This window comes from Vanessa tameamea, chromosome 12 (assembly GCF_037043105.1).
Source record: "Vanessa tameamea isolate UH-Manoa-2023 chromosome 12, ilVanTame1 primary haplotype, whole genome shotgun sequence".
Lineage (NCBI taxonomy): Eukaryota > Metazoa > Arthropoda > Insecta > Lepidoptera > Nymphalidae > Vanessa > Vanessa tameamea.
Window position 1 is genome coordinate 2,121,549 of NC_087320.1, and position 17,521 is coordinate 2,139,069.

General features: G+C 34.0%; 11 non-coding genes across 11 annotated transcripts; 3 read left to right on the top strand and 8 right to left on the bottom strand.

The window, feature by feature from the left end:
* The first annotated feature begins 1,259 nt into the window (after positions 1 to 1,259).
* Positions 1,260 to 1,330, top strand: Trnag-gcc (transfer RNA glycine (anticodon GCC)). Its single transcript has one exon. It is a non-coding gene; the product is annotated as a tRNA-Gly (tRNA).
* A 232-nt stretch (positions 1,331 to 1,562) lies between these two features.
* Positions 1,563 to 1,633, bottom strand: Trnag-gcc (transfer RNA glycine (anticodon GCC)). Its single transcript has one exon. It is a non-coding gene; the product is annotated as a tRNA-Gly (tRNA).
* A 1,393-nt stretch (positions 1,634 to 3,026) lies between these two features.
* Trnag-gcc (transfer RNA glycine (anticodon GCC)) lies at positions 3,027 to 3,097 on the bottom strand. The gene has a single exon. It is a non-coding gene; the product is annotated as a tRNA-Gly (tRNA).
* Positions 3,098 to 3,642: 545 nt separating this feature from the next.
* On the bottom strand, positions 3,643 to 3,713 carry Trnag-gcc (transfer RNA glycine (anticodon GCC)). Its single transcript has one exon. It is a non-coding gene; the product is annotated as a tRNA-Gly (tRNA).
* Positions 3,714 to 6,786: 3,073 nt separating this feature from the next.
* Positions 6,787 to 6,857, bottom strand: Trnag-gcc (transfer RNA glycine (anticodon GCC)). The gene has a single exon. It is a non-coding gene; the product is annotated as a tRNA-Gly (tRNA).
* An 876-nt stretch (positions 6,858 to 7,733) lies between these two features.
* Trnag-gcc (transfer RNA glycine (anticodon GCC)) lies at positions 7,734 to 7,804 on the bottom strand. The gene has a single exon. It is a non-coding gene; the product is annotated as a tRNA-Gly (tRNA).
* A 1,071-nt stretch (positions 7,805 to 8,875) lies between these two features.
* Trnag-gcc (transfer RNA glycine (anticodon GCC)) lies at positions 8,876 to 8,946 on the bottom strand. The gene has a single exon. It is a non-coding gene; the product is annotated as a tRNA-Gly (tRNA).
* Positions 8,947 to 10,221: 1,275 nt separating this feature from the next.
* On the top strand, positions 10,222 to 10,292 carry Trnag-gcc (transfer RNA glycine (anticodon GCC)). The gene has a single exon. It is a non-coding gene; the product is annotated as a tRNA-Gly (tRNA).
* A 1,311-nt stretch (positions 10,293 to 11,603) lies between these two features.
* Trnag-gcc (transfer RNA glycine (anticodon GCC)) lies at positions 11,604 to 11,674 on the top strand. Its single transcript has one exon. It is a non-coding gene; the product is annotated as a tRNA-Gly (tRNA).
* Positions 11,675 to 12,593: 919 nt separating this feature from the next.
* On the bottom strand, positions 12,594 to 12,664 carry Trnag-gcc (transfer RNA glycine (anticodon GCC)). The gene has a single exon. It is a non-coding gene; the product is annotated as a tRNA-Gly (tRNA).
* A 1,063-nt stretch (positions 12,665 to 13,727) lies between these two features.
* On the bottom strand, positions 13,728 to 13,798 carry Trnag-gcc (transfer RNA glycine (anticodon GCC)). Its single transcript has one exon. It is a non-coding gene; the product is annotated as a tRNA-Gly (tRNA).
* Between the last annotated feature and the right edge of the window lie 3,723 nt (positions 13,799 to 17,521).

Below are 17,521 nucleotides of genomic sequence, written 5' to 3' on the forward strand. Positions count from 1 at the left end.
TAATTAACAAATAACTTCATCTTACAGAAGTAAGCATACATTACTATAAAATGATAATGTACTTCTTACATGTTCTTTATATACGTATGAGCATGTATACAGAATGAAAAGTAAACAAAATTTGTCTACTGTATTTATACAGCTGCGCAGGTTTTTAGTTTCAGGTGAAAAGTGAGCCATCTGTTACCGAATGGGTGAACATTTTTTGTGACTTTATTGACTACATTATTTAGAAGATAAAATATGTATAAAATATCAGTTATTTCTGTTTTTTAAAATGTATTTATTATTAGTATTGCGGAAGATGCGGTTCAGTTGTATGGAAAGGATTTAACAGACGGCCAATTTAATGTCATCATACTTTGGGAACGCTTTTGTTAGTAGATTAGTTACACCGGCACTGAAATTTTGCGCCCTAAGTCTCGGTCAATTGACCATAACTCTTTAATTGAATAGAATAAAAAAAAAACTATTCTCCGACAACAATAAAGTTTTCTAGGGGCAAGTATTTTTTCAAGTAAGTATTTGATTGATTTTTGTTTTCTTCAAGGTTTTAACTTAAATCTTTAATGTTGATTATGTGTTGTTATAATTATTGTCTCATATTCTTGATACCAATACAATTAAGACCATATTCCAATAAAGATTGTCACTATAATACTCTCAGAGACAAACAGAAAAATATAAAAACTATTGTGACACATCTGCGCGATCGTCTCGGCCTCATCAACCCTCCCGCTTTCTGTACCTTTTCCATTACTGTGACACACACATAACACACAAAGGACCCAAATTGAAGTGAATACTTCTAGGATAATTTAAGTGGTTAATTCTACTAATTGATTGTCACTGTATCGCAATCGAATCGAAATGTAATCGTTACCCTTTAGCCATTTTCTTATTTTACTAACACAACGATCCAAGCGCTCGTCGAACATGGATCGAAATAAATTCGGAAACGTATCGTAACTGCTATAAATTAGTGGAATTTCGCCCTGTATTATTTTGTTAATCTACCTTCACAACGTACGACCAAGCGAGATAGCGTTAATAAATAACACAAGCACTTGATTGCACATGTGTGACTGTAACTTTACAGTTGGTTCTGCATCGACGCTTACGAATTGGCCGTATGTGTGTATAAAGCCTTATTTAAGGTAAATTATATGAGTATAAGGTTTAATAAAATATTATATTATTATTTCGTTATAGCGCGTCTATTGCGTGTTTAAACTGTTATATTTAACAACTTTCTGTAAGCATCGGTGGTTCAGTGGTAGAATGCTCGCCTGCCACGCGGGCGGCCCGGGTTCGATTCCCGGCCGATGCATAACTTTTTAAGTTCCCTATAATTTTTAGAATACACAATGGACATAACATCTAACGACCGAAGGACCACCATTAATTTTTGCGGCACCAATGTCTATGTGTAATGATGATCACTAAACGCCAGTTGCGCCAGTTACACATCCGCCGTATGCTATAGAATAGCATAACATAAAAGAAACAATTATTAACGACTACGAATTTTTCGATCAAAAATAAATATTTAATAAAATTAATGCATCGGCCGGGAATCGAACCCGGGCCGCCCGCGTGGCAGGCGAGCATTCTACCACTGAACCACCGATGCTTATACTAACAGTATTAAAAGTTTAGCTATTTTTTTGTTTGTATCGCTTACTAACATCATAATATTCATTTAATTGTACTTAAATACTCGTTGCTAAAACTTTTGTGAAGGTTTCTAAAATATATATACTTATATCTACGTACGCTGTGATCTAGATCGTTAATTAATCAAATCCTAGCTGACGTTTATTTAAGATCAACATTTACATAATATATATATTTCTCATATTAATACTGAACCCTTAAATAATACCTTAAGGGCACGTCTGATAAATGGTGACCCTTGAGGGATCATTCGTCACGGTGACCTCGACGTGTTTTATTGCTACGATCCTTGTATTTATTGTGTTAAATTAACCAGCTGCTGTAACGGGTCGAACGAACTAATATATGAAACACGACAAAAAATGGAAACACGACAAAAAATAAAATACTATAGATATAACTTTACTAAAACCATAACAATTTTCATATAATTCTGCAAAATGACGATTTAAAAGTGTTTTTTTTTGCAAAAGCCTACTTGAATAATGTATATTTGGTGTCTATACATTTTGAATGATATATATATACCCACTCTCTGTGAAAATTATGTACGGATTAAGTAAATAGCATCTTTCCCAGAAAGAGTTTCACACTTTTGCCATCCAGCACCTCTCGCTGCCTAGCATGCTGCTTATCTGTATGATACCTTCACTTAATAGAGTTTGTTAAATGACAATTTAAAAGTGCTTATAAAAGCCTACTTGAATAAAGTATATTTCGATTTTGCTTTTGCATCACGCTCGGCAGCGAGAAATCTCAGCTGACTGGGGCCCCCAAATGTTACACTCCAAAAATACAGCGCCGGATCCAGACAGACAAACGGACGACAGCTTCGTCACGGCGATGGGGCGGGACTTTCGGAACGCAGCCCGCTTTTCTGAAGTCGGAACGGCTCTCACCGTAGGCCGGATAGAAATGCAGGGCTTAAGCGTATTTATATCAAAAACGCAGGCTGTCTTTTTCCACTAAGGTGACCCCTTGGTTTCGGGGAGAGACGATAATGGGATGCGACCGTTCAGGGTCCGCAAAGAATGGGCGGATCGTCCGATAGGAAGAAGATCTGGGGTCACCAACCGCGGGCCTGATGACAGTGGAGGCGGTACGTCCCCATTTGAGTCGTTGGGTTAGGGTGTGGTACGCAGTATATTCAATTATTTTAAATTGGTATATAATAAAGAGTATATATACAAATAATTATTGCACATGAAGGAATAACACGTAATAGTTAGTACATAAGGTACAAATCATGATCGTGTAAAATTGTCAAGGATACTAGCAGCGTATCCCCGTTGAATTTCAATTGTTTCAAAACTCCTTTAAGTAATAATGTTTCTAAATAAAAATATGTTTGCATCGGCCGGGAATCGAACCCGGGCCGCCCGCGTGGCAGGCGAGCATTCTACCACTGAACCACCGATGCTTGTTACGACTATATTGAAAATTTTAAATCGATTCGAGCAAATAATTAATTAAATAATTTTAAAATATTATTTTTGTTTCCATACTCTTTAAACAAGAAATAAGAAATGAGAGTATCTACATATTTAACAAAACGATTGAATCGAATATTATCTTTCATTATTTGCGCATGCGCATCTATGAATAACAATGATCAGATATAAGTATATATCTTAAAATCGTTTTTTATTTTTTTTTATTTTGCCAAAGAGCACATGACCCACCACTGGTGAAGGAGCCTCCAGAGGAGCGCTGGGAGTGCAAAAAAACCCGGGCGCCGCGCATTCGGAGACGCCTCTCCAATAACAATCAAGTTTTAAACCCCTACAATTGAACCAATAAATTATTTCTGAGGAGGATCGCAATCCACTGCTTGCATCCGGTTGCTTGTATGTAATATACGAAATAGGTAAGTTTAAAAGAATAATGTTAATTAGCTTAGGTACTTGGTACTGATATTAAAATTTAAAAAACAAACAAGATAAAAGAAACAATTTAAAAAAGTGATGCATCGGCCGGGAATCGAACCCGGGCCGCCCGCGTGGCAGGCGAGCATTCTACCACTGAACCACCGATGCTTGATAGAATATTATTAAATATTAGAAATTATTCAAAGCTCATCTCTATTTAAAATCTTACTGAGATCTGAGATGTGCCTTTCACTCGTTGCCTATAAAAGTATTCTGTCCTATTCGGTAACTCTAAAACTTTATAATATATACTTTTATACAGACTCAAGATCACTGGTACAGAGATCACTGCTGCGCTAAAGAATGTGAGATTGTCACCATTCATGAAAAAAGGTAAAACGGGGGCTGGAAATTTAGCTAGTCTATACATATAATAAAATTAACAAAAATAACATTTTTTTAATTTTTTGTCTGTCTGTCTATCTGGAACGGTTGGCCCGATTTTCACTGGCAGATAGGTGATGCAATAAGGAGTAACTTAGGCTACTTTATATATAAAATAATAATAAAGTCACGCTCCAATGTCCAAATACTGTCCTGTACCGCGCGCAGACATCGCACCGCCGTCACGTCGGGTTCCTTCCACTAACGACTTGATATAAAAAAGCTGCCTAATACAGAATTAATAAGTTACAATAAAATCTGCGACCTGAACAAAACTGTCTTGTTAAATTCAAACGCACATGAAGTCGCGGGCACATCTAGTATTTAATAAAGGTATGGCCTAACTGCGTGATTAAATTTTTATCGAGCGTTTTTTACACACTTATTCTTATAAGAAGACATTTCATTTAGTATATTCTACGTTGACCACAAAGGTGAAAACTTAAATATTTAAAAACATAACACGCCTCAGTTTTTTCATTATTTTAAATAGGTAGGCAGATTTCAAAATAATTCAATTATGATAACTGTAAAACATAATAACAATTCCTTCCGTCTAACAAGCCTAAGTACATTAAGGACCTGTTTAGGTTCATCACGCTATTATGAGTAAGAGTGAAAATTTAGAAGATAAGGAAATAGTACTGGGTACATACATATACTCCTGTTTTGTATATCACTATAATTTAGTCATACTTGATAATTATTTCTCCTAACGTATTTTGTTATCGAATAATGAATTAACAGGGCAATTTTATGAATATTGTATTCATTTGGATAAGGATTTTTTTTTAAAGTTGACGAATACGCATCAATCACGAGAAGAGTAAGAGTATCCTGTCCATCACGTCTTAAGAGGACAGTCCTTGCGGAACGCCTAAATAGCGCTTAGTATTTTCAAAATATCTTAAAACTGGAGCATTGATTATGGATGAAAAAAAACATTCAGTATCTTAATAGATAGATCTCAAGTTTCACCGCATGATATAATGATATGATATGATGCTTACATTTAATACATTACCAGTAAGTATTATATTAATACCTTGATTCTTTATCACTTTAATACCGATTTTTTTTTTATTAATAAGGATAAATTTACTATTAATTTAATTTAAATATATTATTCCTTGACTTTGTATAATTTCCGAGGCATCTTCTGCTCTTGAGAACACCAGTTCTGTGTTTTAACTCAGATATACTGAGCTGGCGCCTATCGCCACAATTTCTTTTTTTTCCGGTTAAATCTATCGATCCTAGACTATTTCTGATGAACATCAACTAATTTTTGGACGTATACCTTTGCCTAATAGGTATCGAATTGAAAAAAAAACTTCGTAATCCAACCTCATATTAATTTTCTGTTCCTGAATAAAAGTTAAGATACGCCTGTAAATATCCTACTGTTGGACTAAGGCCTCCTCTCCATTTGAGGAGAAAATTTGGAGCTTATTCCACCACGCGGCTGCCAATACTGATAAGCGGACACACATGTGGCAGATTCAACTGAACTAGGTTTAACGATGTTTTCCTTCACCGCTGAGAACAAAATGTCAGTGGAACCTTGATTTGAACCAGCAATCATCGGTTAAGATTGACGTGTCTATAAAGTAGAGTAATAATTTTGGTACATTTTTGAAACAGTTATCCTAGTACATTTCAAGTAACAGCTTCGTCCTTTTCGATACCCGTTCTATAATTTTTATAGCACCGACACAGCACCCAAGTTTACTGATGATATTCCGTTGGTAACTCTAAATTAAAATGTCAGTCGGTGGTAGAGCTTTGTGCAAGTTAAGGTAGGTAGGTACTCATCCGATATTCTACCTTCAAACAGCAATCCTCAGTATAGTTGTCTGAGTGAGCCAGTATAACTACTACAAATTAGTGCAGTGTAACAGGCACAAGGAACATAAAATCTTGGTTCAAAATTGTATAGACACGGGGAGGAAAGGTAAACTAATAACACAGTTTCCGACTTCGCAAAATTAATATATCCTTCCTGAGGCACGGTGTTCGTTTGTATCATAAGATTTGATTAATAAAGCATAGTACTCACTACAAGATTATATTATAATCTACTACGACTACATACTCTGTAATCCCATTGGTGGAAAAGACTAACTACTGAGTTTCTTGTTTGTTTCTTTAGATTTAATCAAACGTCACGTGACGATTCAAAAGTGATTTCTTGAGCTTACTTGAATAAAAAATATTTTTATTTTTATTTTGAGTTCTCAAGGTTCGTGGCACATTCGCAATGTTATATTTCTTACAGCGCCAATGCCTATGGTCGGTGGTGACCACTCACCATTAAGTGGTCTTCAATTTGCCCCTTCCGCTTACCTATACCTCTGTGTAATAAAGTTTATTTTAATTTCATTTGCAATAAGAGACAATAGAAAGTGTACAAACGAATTTCAGCAATGTGTTTAATTCACTTTGATGTTTTGTTTCTGAAAATAGCTTAACCTGTGATTGAATAGTATCGATCTGTCCTGCTTGATTGCCAGCAGTAAATGAAGATTGACGAAGCTTTCTCGAATGTTCTTATTTCGGCAGCTGACGTTCCGCAGCGCGGTATAGTTTTGTGTATTTTCTATTTTATTATTTTTAGCGCGAGATCACCAATTATGTTTTAACTCGTTACAGCTTATATATCAAAGGTATTTATAAATTAATTAAAATAATTTTAAAATGTGTGTGTGATATTTAATGTATCGAGTTTAAGAACGTATATATTCGCCATTAGTTCTATTGTGAACAAAATTATATATATTTAATGTTAAAAAGGTAATGCATCGGCCGGGAATCGAACCCGGGCCGCCCGCGTGGCAGGCGAGCATTCTACCACTGAACCACCGATGCTTGTTCTTGTTACATTCAAATTTAAAAATATATCCAAGTGAAAGTTTGAAAACAATTACCTGTTTCGACTTGTATCTAATGAAACATGAGAATTAAGAAAACGATAAACGTGACTTGCGTGTGCGCATCTAAAAATAACAGCGGCGCACGAGTGGTTGTTGTAAGTAATACCATCGACGCGCTACTAATTATGGAATTTAAGATGTTACGTCCCTTGTGCTTTTAATTATACCTGTTCGCTCAAGCGGCATTAGAACAATCGGTGATTATATAGTTTTCCAGGGTCTTCACAAAGCCCTTCCAACGCTATCATTTTAAGATTAACGTTGAAACTGGAAAATAGGTCTTTGAATTTGTTATAAAATTTTTTTTTAAATATTTATTAACAATAAATATTCAAAACATTCCATTCCAGGTAACTAAATCCCTTTGATTTAAAACAAAATACTTTAATATGAATTGACTGTATTATATATTAGATACGCAGTAATGCGAAAAATATGGCCGTACTTGGTTCTCACGGTGAGGAGCTCTTAGCTTGGCTGTAAATCTGTTACCCGCTACTGCAACGTTTCAGCTGAAACCCCAGTATTTTTCTTAATTGTTTTTGGTATTATCGTGTAATTTTGTACTGTATTGTTATTTTATAATTTAATATCGGTTACTAGAATCAAATAAGAAATATACCTAATTTAAGTAAGCCTTTAGAAGCATTTATTGTCTTCGACATTTTACAGTTTTATATAATATGAAACTAAACTAATATTAATTAAAATATGTAATAGTTTTTTTGTAAATGCCCATGATCGTTCCAAAACTGAAAAATACATATCTACTGCTAAAAACCATAGAAAGGAACAAAATACAAAAGATATTTGCATCGGCCGGGAATCGAACCCGGGCCGCCCGCGTGGCAGGCGAGCATTCTACCACTGAACCACCGATGCTTATAGCAGTAGTTTAAATTATTAGAAATAATTTTAAACTTAGCTCTACGTAAAATCTTACTTCTAATACTAATTTATTCTATTAACAAGTTCCGTTCACCTTAACCAAATCAAAAAGTATAAGTGATATTATAAATTATTTAGAAATTTAAGAAATTCAAAGTGCACAATCTCAACTTGTAATAGATTAGTAGCTCATAAGAAAGAGTTACGAACACTATTAACAATTTGTTTGCATCCATTAACTGTTTAATAGCTAAAAGCTTAACAAAACGTATAGACTACATTCCAGATGGTTTAAAATATGCAAAAGTAATTGGTACATACAATTTAGAATCTATATCTAACCCAGGTTTATAGGAAGGTTTCAATGCATCCAGCTTCATTAAAGAAAAACTATATATAAAAGCGTTGATAAACACTATTGATAAAAAATATAACAAGACAACAGTATGACTTCAGATCAATATCGAATACTTTTTCGGCTACTAGTGATCTAGTTACAAAATTAAAAACGTATTTTAACCGGAAACATATTTTTTTCGGAGTTTTTATAGATTTGAAAAAAGCGTTTGATACTGTCAGTCATTTCTAAATATTACAAAAGTAAAATAACATTGACATAACATGCCCAACGCTAACATATTTTTGCTTCTTATTTCAGCAATACAATTAAGTATCGAGCTTTCAGAACAGGAGATTACACGAACAGTCTTAAAAAAAAATTGGTATTTTACAAGGATCCATTCTAGGTCCACTGCTCTTTTTAATTTACTTATATAAGGTAAGTAATGGTGATGTATTCATATGGTAACTTTGTCGTAGCTGATCTCTGTCTCTTTTATTATGGTCGTTCTATACTCGATGTTGCAATAAATATGTACATCAAAAACATGATACATCAACAAATCTATGATTAATTAAATAAGGACACGTTAATCTTTGATTTGTTATTAGATGCAAAGTTAACTTGGTGAGTGGTCTGCGTAATGATCTGCGTATTCATATTGTATTAATTTAAACAAAGTAAAATAATAGGTTGATGTTTTAAAATAAATAACAAAACTATCATGCATCGGCCGGGAATCGAACCCGGGCCGCCCGCGTGGCAGGCGAGCATTCTACCACTGAACCACCGATGCTTACTATTTAAATGTAAAATATTAGAATAATTTTAAACTCAACTCTACGTTTATATGTTTCTGAGAGGTGCCAATCACTTGTTAACAAATATTTTACGTTTTAATACGATACATACATACTCGTACGCAAGTTTTAGATTAAACGGCGAATTGACAATAAGTTGTGGTTGGCAGTGATTACTCCGCCATGTTCATAAACCTTATAACGGGTGTACTGCGTTTTTGATTATATGTATGTATATATCTTGCATGTTTCCTACACTGCTCCTATTTCTCATAGTCTGTTTTACTGTGAAAAAATTGTCGAAAAAATCAGGACTTACAAATGATGTCATAGAAAAGGCTGAAGCAAAATTAGCGATCCGGTGACGCCCCTCGAAAAGACAGAGTGGGCACCGATTTTATTTTTAGTGGCAATTCCAGAGCTATCGGCGCCGGTTAGTCCCACATATGGTGGGGGTATTCGTACACTTGTTTTCCCACCGAGAAAAGAGAGGAAAGGCTGAAGAAAAATCATAATATTGGGTGTTGCATAGAAAGGTATTACATACATTATTTTACTAAAATGATATAGATGAAAGATGTTATGTTCAAGAAGTAACTAAGTATATTTCGCAGCGTGCATAGCTTTTCAAACCAGACACTGGGGTTACAATTCCCTCATTTCACGTAATGCGATGGAAAGAGGCGCAGCCCTAAGTTCACCTTGGACACGCCTTTACCATTGCATGCCATTTAGAGTGACCAGTTGTATATATTATACGATAGCGAAATACAACAGATCGACTCATCATGACATATCCGAAACTATAGATTCTTGACTTGCAAATCATAGTTACTCCTTTCGCGATGTAGACGCTCACTAAAGAAGGATTCATGGAAATTACAACGTCAAGAGAGAAGTGGGAGGAGTATCTTTGTATGAATTTTATTGATACGAAGTCGGGACGTACAACTAGTCTATTAAATATTCATTAAATAAAGCCTATCAATCGATAAATATTTCGATGCGAATTTACCACAATTAATAATTAATACATAATTATTCAAAATGTTCTTCTTCTTCCCATTTAATTATTAAGGTTCTTAATTAATCTTATTACAAACCCTTTACTTAACTTTAAAAAATACTTTAAGGTTAAAATGAGTAGACTCGCAAGCATAATTATACAAATTTACGTTAGAAGTAATAAAGTTTTTTTTTATACCAAATACTTCTTATTATTCTTACGAAATATTTAATTTAATAAGTAAAATTTTGTAGTCTTATTACAAGCATCGGTGGTTCAGTGGTAGAATGCTCGCCTGCCACGCGGGCGGCCCGGGTTCGATTCCCGGCCGATGCAAATGTTTTTTTAATATATACTATCTTATAGTACTGCCACATTTACACCTATCCATCAAACCGCAGTCGAACAGTCTGGTGGAATATGTTCCAAGCCAAGTTTCCTTAAGTCAGAAAAGAAAATCTTTGCACAGCTGTGATACATTTAGTTACTATATTAGCCCTTTTTATATAACCTAAGAATGTAGTGTAAGCAGCAGTTTTAGTTTAGTTTAGCAGTTCGCTCTACCTGACGAGAGTCTTGAGCCACTTAACCAATGATTGCAACTAAAATCACATGGTCAGAGTCTTTCTTGATATGGTGAAAGCTTTTGATTGGCTGTTGCCTGCTGTTGCATGGAAGCTCTTAAAAACCACTCGCTATTTTGTGAATTGTACACACAATAGCGAATCGTGTTCAACGTAGAATTTCGCAATTTTGCAAGTGAAAGAGATGCACAATGAAAACAACAGGCATCAGTTCTTAGCCATGAGGGGTGGTCCCATGGTGGGTAGAGTGACAAGCGGCATGCCCAAGGTGCGCGGGTACAGACACTACCACTGCGGGAGTGTGCGTAAGTGTAATTGCTGCACAACTCCACCACCATCCCCCTTGTCAGGTCTAATGGGGGAATTATAAGCCCGTCGTCGGTTTGAACGGCTACGCACGCTGTAAAATGTATCTATAGTCATATACTCACTCACTTCAAATAAAAATAAATATCTTATAAATACGCGATGTATTTATAAGATATACTATATTATCATTTTACTTCAGTCATTTGTTTATCTCGCTGGGAAAACACGCGTACGAATTCAAAAACTCACCGACGCCGAGTGCGCTGGAATTCCCACTAAAACAAAAACGGTAAGCACTCCTTCTCTTCAAGGGGCGTCACCGGATCTCTATGATATGATTTGTAATTTTTCCATATGGATGTGACATGGATAAGGTCATAAGGAACATTTTCTCGACTTCGTATTTCGGTAATTTGAACTTAAAGCAATTTTACCACAAAAAAAAAACATAGCCTATGACAAACAGAGGAGCGTAGGAAACATAAAAAGATAAAAAATCAATGACTCAGTACATCCGTTTGGGTTACATATATATTTCATGAACATGGCGGAGTAATCACTGCCAAACACAACTTATTGTCAATTCGCCATTTAATCTAAAACTTCTTGCATACGAGTATTTAAGAAGTTTAGATTAAACGAGCTACTAGAATATACAAAATACAGTAAATGTAATAAAATACTTGTTAACGAGTGAAAGGCACGTCTCAGTAACATCTTAACGTAGAGTTGATTTTAAAATTGTTATAATGTAGCATCGGTGGTTCAGTGGTAGAATGCTCGCCTGCCACGCGGGCGGCCCGGGTTCGATTCCCGGCCGATGCAAATATCTTTTGTATTTTGTTCCTTTCTATGGTTTTTCTTAACAGTAGATATGTATTTTCAAGTTGTGGAACAATCCTGAAATCCTACACACGATTATTACATTCAATTAATATTAGTTTAGCCTCACATTTTATATAATCCTGTAAAACGACGATGACAAAAAGTGCTTCTAAATACTTACTTGAATTAGGTATATTTTTTATTTGATTCTAGTAACTTATAATAAAGTATAAAAACTGGCACGGTTTTTTCACGGCAGGGGCCCAAGATATAGTTTTTATTTTGCACTACTTTATAGTATATGAAATAAACCTTTACTATTTTCTATTAAGTATCAAATCAAATGTATGTTATTCAAGTAAAATACAGCATTTCTGAATCGTCAATATTTAAACTCTACCATCGATTCGGAAAGCATCATCCAGCGAGAAGAAACGGCAAGCAACGCATTGGCTTTATTATGTATTGGATACGCAATAATGCAAAAAATTGGGCATACTTGGTTCTCAAGGTACGGGCCAGCTCATATTAAATATTGAACATGATGTCCAACAGATTTGGCTGTAAAGCTATTAACCGTCATTGTAACGTTTCAGCTGAAACACCATACTGTACAAATAGTTAATATTTAATCAATTAGTTATTTTTTTTGGTATTAGCGTGTAATTTTGTACTGTATTGTTATTTTATAATTTATTATCAGTTACTAGAATCAAATAAAAAATATACCTAATTCAAGTAAGTATTTAGAAGCACTTTTTGTCATCGTCATGTTACAGGATTATATAAAATGTGAGGCTAAACTAATATTAATTTAATGTAATAATCGTGTGTAGGAATTCAGGATTGTTCCACAACTGGAAAATACATATCTACTGTTAAGAAAAACCATAGAAAGGAACAAAATACAAAAGATATTTGCATCGGCCGGGAATCGAACCCGGGCCGCCCGCGTGGCAGGCGAGCATTCTACCACTGAACCACCGATGCTTATAGCAGTTATGTAAATTATAAGAAATAATTTTAAGCTGTGCCTCTAACTAATTAACCAGTATTTTTTTCTATTAAGAAGCTCCGTTCGACTTAACCCAATCAAAAATTATGAGACTATGAGTGGTATGATCAATTCTGTACAAATGACAAAAATTCAAATAGCCTCAACTTGTAATAGATAAGAATAGGAGGCAGTAGCTGATAGGAGAGAGGTACAAACAGTATTTAATCATTTGTTTTCAGCCTATAACATATAAACTAGTATCTACATTCCAGATGGTTCAAAAGTTGAAAAAGAAACACCTATATATCAATTAGAACCTGAAACTTATCCATGTAACTATAGCAGGGTTTCGATGCATCCAGTTTCATTAAAACAAATCTAAATCACTATATACTATATATATAAATGCGTTTATAAACACGATTAAACAGTATGACTTCAGATCTATACCGATTACTTTTTTGTTAAAGTAGAGTATTTGTTAAAGAGTTTTTTATAGATTTGAGAAAAGCTTTTGATACTGTCAACCATTACGAATGATTACAAAAGGAAATTAACATTAATATAACATTTCCAATGCTAACATATTTTTGCTTCTTGTTATGGCAATACGAGTAAGTGTTGAGTTATAAAAACACGAAATAACACGAACAGTCCCAAAAAAAAAACCATTTTTATTATTTTACAAGGATCCATTCTAGGTCTCCTGTTCTTTTTAATTTACTAATATAATGTAACTAGTGGTGATGTATTCATATGGTAACTTTGTCGCAGCTGATTTCTGTCTCTTTTATTATGGTCGTTCTATACTCGATGTCAAAACGAAAAAATTATCATCAACAAAAATCATGATAGACGAAACTAAAAATAAAAAAATTATTGATTTTACACTCATGATTATTAAAAATAGAATCCGTAAATCCTGCTCAAAATATTCCTCGATTTTTAGTTATATGCGAACTTGACATATTTGTATTTGTCTGCGTAAAATATGTACCAATTTTAACCAATGTATAACATGTTGTTGATGTTTTAAAATGAATTGCAAAAATATCTTGCATCGGCCGGGAATCGAACCCGGGCCGCCCGCGTGGCAGGCGAGCATTCTACCACTGAACCACCGATGCTTGTAATAAGACTACAAAATTTTACTTATTAAATTAAATATTTAGTAAGAATAATAAGAAGTATTTGGTATAAAAAAAAAAATTATTACTTCTAACGTAAATTTGTATAATTGTGCTTGCGAGTCTACTCATTTTAACCTTAAAATATTTTTTAAAGTTAAGTAAAGGGTTTGTAATAATATTAATTAAGAACCTTAATAATTAAATGGGAAGAAGAAGAACATTTTGAATGCATTAATTATTAATTGTGGTAAATTCGCATTGAAATATTTATCGATTGATAGGCTTTATTTAATGAATATTTAATAGACTAGTTGTACGTCCCGACTTCGTATCGGTAAAATTCATACCAAGATACTCCTCCTACTTCTCTCTTGACGTTGTAATTTCCATGAATCCTTCTTTAGTGAGCGTCTACATCGCGAAAGGAGTAACTATGATTTGCAAGTCAAGAATCTATAGTTTCGGATATGTCATGATGAGTCGATCTGTTGTATTTCGCTATTGTATAATATATAGACATAAATATACTTCATATTATATATTTCATTTTTTTAATGTCATGGGTGGCAAACTAGCAGGAGGCTCACCTGATGGAAAGTGACTACCACCGCCCATGAACACCTGCAACACGGGGGGCTTGCAGATGCGTTGCCGGCCTTTAAGGAAGGAGTACTCTCTTTTCTTGAGGGTTCCCAAGTCGTATCGGTTCGGAAAAACCGCCGGCGAAAGCTGGTTCCACAGAGTAGTTAATACTATATATTACAGAATAATGTCGGGTGGAATAGTAGTTACATTACCTTAAATAACAAAGTATTTTTATAGTAAACTTATACGACCTACTATTATCATTAAATTTGAAAAAAAAATGTTTTAACCGAATGGAAAGAATACAACCTTGACAGACAATTTGTTTGCTCAAGTGTGCAAACGTGTGCAACGTGCTTTTTTTCAATTTATATAGATACAATTTGTCGTAATGACTTGCGTATGCGCAAAATAATAGTATTTATCTTACATTATAAAATTTACTTACCAACGCATTAAAAACATTAATTATTCCGTTCGTTTAAATAACTTGTAATAATTTCTACAACTATTTAATATAGATTTATTTTCTTATATAAAACTATCTACCCTTTTTGACTCCATGCGGGTGGAATAAAAAATGTATTTATATGATTCTTTAAATTGTTTATTGAAAACCTATGGTAACCTTAAGGGATCTACTCAAAGATAGAAATAATCAAAATTGGTCCAACAATTCAAGAGTTCAATGACTATATTATACATATAACGATTATGTAATCGATATGCAAGTCCCCCTAAGTATAAAAAATACGCTCATCAACTATTCTACAAAATTCTTATTGTGGCCTGGTTAAAAGAAAATTTTGATTTTGATGGAGTACGTGCCTATTTTACATTCTGCCCTCGATCATGGTAATACAGAGTGATATCGGGCAAAAATATTTTCCTCCTATTAATCAGTATCGTAGGATACATTTTTAAGTTAAGAGCAGTTATTAATACAAACGCACCGCGCCTCATAAAACCTTCATATGTGGACGTGAAGCTCACTTCTAACAAGTCTTATGTGAACAAAATATCTGTACTCATTCGGGAAGGGTTTTATCTTAACAATAAAATTATTTCAGACTAGAGGTTTGATTACACAGGCAAGCGTTCATAAAGACAAAAAACCAAAACATTTTTCTGGCTTAAAACTTTTTTAAAACTGAAATAACAACATGTTAGAAAATAAAATATACAACCAAGACTTGGTGCAAGTCCATATTGGTACTACCCACTCATCAGATATTCTACCACCAAACAGCAATACTTAGTATTATTGTGTGCCTTGTGTGTTGTGGGAGTGAACCAGTGTAACTCCAGGCACAAGGGACATAACATTTTGATCCCAACGTTGGTGTAATGTAAGGAATCTTCAATATTTCTTGAGCCATTTGCCCGTCCGTTTATCTACTACATAAAAAAATAAATCACATTATTGCGCTATGGAAGGGGTTCAGTGAATGTACGTGAGCTTCATTTGAAAGTAATGTTGTACAGTATTAAGTGCTTAGGTCATAACCTCTCTAGTGACCTTGAAGATGAGCAGGTCAAAAGAGAGAGGAAGACGCCTGCGGTTCGATGTAACTAGAAATAAACGGATATGCAAACACTCTACAATTAAACACTGGTTGAATAAATCAACTGCAGAATATTATTTAATCGAGCAAGCATTAAATTGAATGTAAAGTTACAGGTTCGGTAAACAACAAACTCAGCGAGTTATGTTATTCTGAAATGATATAAATAGTGCTGGATAACCATTTTTAAATTATTCATTGTTTATTTGTCCTCGATAATATTAATATTTACATTGAAACGCTGATATTAAGAATAAAACATGATTACGAATCATTTGTTATTTAAGGTACAAGTGTGTACAATTTAAAGCAGGTCACGATTTAACAACAATGTTGAAATAATATTTTTACTTATATAACAATTTATCCCAACTTTGCAAGGGTAGAAGATATGACACGTTTATAGTTATTAGTCTTTTTGGTTTACGCGCACGCCATTAAATTTTGGAAACATTTGGCATGTTTTTTTCAGACATTTTCAAAAATCGTCGAAATATTTCAGTCAATTCTTCAATTCACAAAGCTCCAGCAATAAGTGTCATGTAATTAAGCATTCTATCTATTACTAGTTGCCGCCCGCGGTTTCTTTCGCGTTTTAGGTGTCGGTCGTCAGGTTTTATATAAAAAATCTAGCCTATGTTTTTCCTTAAGGTTCAATATTGCTTAATAATAAATTTCATCAAATTCGGTGCACTGGTTTGGATGTGTAGTAGCAGACAGACAGATAGACAGATACTTTCGTATTTATAATATTAGCATAGATGTTAACCCAGCATTATTATATCATGGACACACATCAACGTCGAATTTAATAATAATCCATTGAATATTATTCACGTTACGCGTGTTGTCACGGGGACAAAAAAAAATTGTCACAGGGACAAAAAAAAAATTGTTTGTTGTATAAGTCTTTATTAAAAAAAAAATATTTTTATGAAAATATTCAATGAAAAGAAAATATATTATAAATTAAACAAAAATCAGGGGGGTGGGCCGTTGACGGTATCTGGTCATGAAAGGTAAGGTACTAACCAAGTAAAGCATCAATACACAATGTAATGTATATCAACCATTACTGCTTAGCAGAATGTACTATTTTAATTAAGCATTTAAATTATTAGGTATTAAGAAGACGAACAAAACGAGATGAGTAATAGTATGAGTTGGAGTTCGTTTTATATTTCGAATTAAAAAAAAAATAAGCAGGATAGTGCAAACCCTGAACGCAGCGTCCAGAAATGAAATGAAACTGTTGTTTCAATGCAAGAACAAAAGCAGTGCAAAGCAGTAATCCGCGACAGCAGCAGCAGCAGCAGAAGCGGCGGCAGCAGCACTGGACAAGCAGCAATTCCTCCACAAAACAGCAGCTCCAACTCAGCAAAACTCAGTTGAGTCCACCAAGCAATATTATTATACATTGGAATATAATTTTCAAAGTATATATTATATATAAAAAAAACACTCCCTGTGAACAAAACAACTTAATAACTATTTTAATAAAATTAAAATATTGAAAAAATTAAATCTATAGGGTTACAGAGTACAGGATTTAAATAGGATTGTCATCTCG